Source organism: Asterias amurensis, chromosome 8 (assembly GCF_032118995.1).
Source record: "Asterias amurensis chromosome 8, ASM3211899v1".
Taxonomy (NCBI): Eukaryota; Metazoa; Echinodermata; class Asteroidea; order Forcipulatida; family Asteriidae; genus Asterias; species Asterias amurensis.
Window position 1 is genome coordinate 2,365,990 of NC_092655.1, and position 3,725 is coordinate 2,369,714.

Below are 3,725 nucleotides of genomic sequence, written 5' to 3' on the forward strand. Positions count from 1 at the left end.
TAATTTTAAAAGAACAATCATTATATATTGCGTTTTTATTATTTTTTCATCATCTCAAAAAAGAATTCCATTGTTAAAGGATGATCCACCAACATTGAATTGAATTTTAAATAAAGGCAGTGTAATAAAGAAAGATGAAGCTTCAGGAGCTTGCAAAACATTGATAAAATTAACTGTAATATGCACAAAACTATAAAGTGCAATTTTAATTGATAAGTAGAGTGTAAAAGCACAGCAGGCACGAGAGGGATTCGAACCCTCGATCTTCTGTTTACGAGACAGACGCCTTACCCCTAGGCCATCGCGCCTGACGGTCGAAGAGGGCGTAATAGTTTAATATATGGCAAAAATTGCATTCATGCATACAACGGGTACTCACTATACACCGTTATCTATATAGTATCACTGGTACCCGCTTGTACGATGCTGGATGGATGATCCGATTTATTTTTCCAGGGAACTTCGTTTTGTTTTCCCAGTGAATTGTTGACGTACAATGGTTATATTCATCAATGGTTGCAATTCTTTAATTCATTTTAATAAATACATTCACGAAAAGCAGCTCATTCTGAAAAGAATAATCACAAACGTTTTATTTGTGTAAGCTTTGTGCGCTATGGGAATAGTAAGTGGGTAACAACATCTATGAAGAGCCTAAACGAACACATTTAGGTTTCAACTCGTAAAACTTAGTGTTTGAATCCACAGCATACAATCAAGAAACGAACAATAGTAACAGAAATACTGAGAAGAAATATTATATGAAGGTCAGTGTTTAGGCTATTTTTAATATTGTAGCGATTTCTAAAAACGATATGTCAGCTTGGTACGCTATGCGGCTTTGTGGCGCCCCATACACCTGTGAATCACTTATGGGGAAGTTGAGGGCGCTGTTATGTAATGGCCATAGAAATAGAACCCGGGTTCTATGGTATTAGCCATAGAAATAGTTTTATTTCTATGGTATTGGCACTGTTTAGTCGTGAAATAAACTGTAGCTTATAATACTTACCTTCTTGTAAGGTAAGAAATACATGGCTAGCTGATGTGTGACAGTAACTAATAGTAGACTAGTAAAAGTAGACACACCAAGTCCAAATACAGGACCTACACTACACTTTCTCTTCCAATACAATAAATTGAAAACTGTCGGCTACTAAATAATGACAGCTCAAATAAACAATTTTTTTAATGTTAATTTATAGAGATTGCACTGTCTGCATTCAATAACTTGAGAAAGTGTGCTTATTGCAGTACAGCCGTTGGTTTTGGAACCCTTGAATTGTGTGATACGTGTAAAACTGCTCGGACAGGTCAATGCAGTATATTGCCTGCCAGTAAGGCCTTGGAATACATTGAACATCACTTGGATGTCATGGGTTCTTCTAAACCAAAATAATCTGTTGTTTTTTGTTTTAGCGCCACCTGCTGGTGGGGACCGCCGGGCATACAGAGTGGGAAAGTCACATTGCTGAATGTTGTCTCCGGGAAGAAATATTGGCTTCACAGTTATATAGTCGCTTTCGATCGATGAAACTAGGTTACGGAGAGTTGAGACAAATTTTGCGCTCGCTCTGTCGCTCAAGAGTAATGATAAAAATCATGTGGAAACCAATTTTTTTTTGACCGTTTCAACTCGGTTGATTAAGGGGCCTCAGGCGGCCAGACGGTTTCAGTTTTCGACCCCTGAAAAATGATGGGAAACCATGTCAAAATGATTTCAAAATGGCAATCCTTGGAAACATGCAAACATATATCTAATGATTTATAGGATCCCCGTGCCTCCCTCTCCTCGGCTCCCTATATGAATATTGATTCAATGACGACGAAAGTTAAATCCTCAGGCGGACCTTGTTAAAGTGGGTCCTCTCTGCATGCCGATGAGAAAGTGCAGTTGTACCCTTTTCCCGGTAAAACCTATTGAACAGGCATGTCAATATTATGCTAATAGGGAAACAGAAACTTTATTCCTTTCACCATGGTATTAGTACACATTTCCCCGCCAGTATTAAAATATATTTATTTTCTTTTTATTCAACCCCCAGAAGTTACTGCTCCTATGTTTGTTTCAACCGAACGCGTCATCATGCTGCATCGGCCTGGCTTATTGTTGGCCGGTATGCCACACCCCTCATCACTCATTCTGTGTCAGAGATTATGTTACTTCAAACCAGTTGTTTTTCCCTCAAAACAATTGTCCTTATCTATAATCTCAATTAATGTTGTCATCCCATTATGGTAAATTGTCTCGATCTGTAATGCACTCCAATCATCTTTTTTCCGAGTCCGCGCCCAAGGGGCCACGGGCCGACATGCCGGGGAGCTTGTCCCTGTACCATCACGAGGCACTGATGGATCGAAGTCTTGGGCTGGCTCGTGACGTGTTTGACTCATCGAGCGTATGAGGTGGACATGGTTGGGGTAAAAATAAACCAGCCTATACCCGTGAGATAATAATATTCGGTCCGATAATTTGGGGTCTACATGATGGGCCGGGAATAAACAGCACGTGGGATAGACAGTGAGCAGCTGAAGTCCCGGCGCACTTTGCAGGTCTAAACGTAAACCACAACATTAATTTACGGAGTTAGTTTTTGCGATCGGAATCGTGAAATGAACGGTAAGTACAGTAAGCATATCCACCTTTTTTCTGAAACCAAGTCACTTCTGTTTCCAGATTTTTATAAAAACAATTAACTGCCTAAAAAAATGTGATACCTTCAATATGACGCTCATGCATTAATAATTGCATTTTCACAACCGAAACTTCAGCGTTCTTTAATTAAGTCTCCCCCCCAAAATAGCATAATACTTTTAAATTAAATTTGTATGAATTGATTCATAGTATTTTCTTAATTTCTTATTTTGATTAAGAATCTGTAACTGTCCATCCCGCCATCCCCTCCCCGAATTTTGTTTACACCCGTTCTTCCGTGAAATAAACCCAGCATTATAGCATCTTCTTTCCTTTCTCCAACAGATTGCATGTTGAGTTTACACCACTCAGAGTCTACCACTTGAAATCTGAAACAGTGACCATCGGTCCTTGAGTTCTTGAGAACTTTGGAAGAATCACAAAGACACTGACTTTAAAGTGTTAACCTTGCCATACGATTTCTGCATGTCCATATTATTCGGAAACGAGACAAAACAACAAAACTGTTGACAACGACCCCCCCCCCCCCTCCAGCCGAAGGGAAAATTGGACCAAGAAAGTGAAAGGAGTAGTTTTAGTTTGCTCCGAAATGCAACAATGATTGACAACTGTCTGGGAGGATGCCATCGCAATTTACTCAGTACTTTTTCCCGATACCGAAATCAGCTCGTTGCTGCTAAGAAGAGGTCTGCTTGGTTCCGCCGGATGATAAAGATGGGTAGGGTAGTGTTTCTGGCTCAAATTAAATGTTGCTAGATAAGATAAATATCAGAGAGTATGGCGGGTGAGAAGAGTAATTCGTGCGATGAAAAAAGACTATACATTATTTGGTAATAAATTTTCTTCGTAAAAATTCAATGACAAGCAACGTAAACTAAAGGTAAGGAGGTTTAAAAATAGAATGATAGAATATCGCCCGGTTCATACATGTGCATACACATGCACAGTGTATAATCATGCTGTACATCATGTGCATGTACATCATATACGATAGACTCCTCTCAAGCAAGAAGATCGAGCGGCGGTGAGAGTGACGTCAGAGAAATCCTCGGTCTCCCAAAATGTACAA

The 3,725-nt window shown here is 39.5% G+C and overlaps 1 non-coding gene across 1 annotated transcript; it reads right to left on the bottom strand.

Annotated features, from left to right (window-relative positions):
* Positions 1-236: 236 nt before the first annotated feature.
* On the bottom strand, positions 237-308 carry Trnat-cgu (transfer RNA threonine (anticodon CGU)). Its single transcript has one exon. It is a non-coding gene; the product is annotated as a tRNA-Thr (tRNA).
* Between the last annotated feature and the right edge of the window lie 3,417 nt (positions 309-3,725).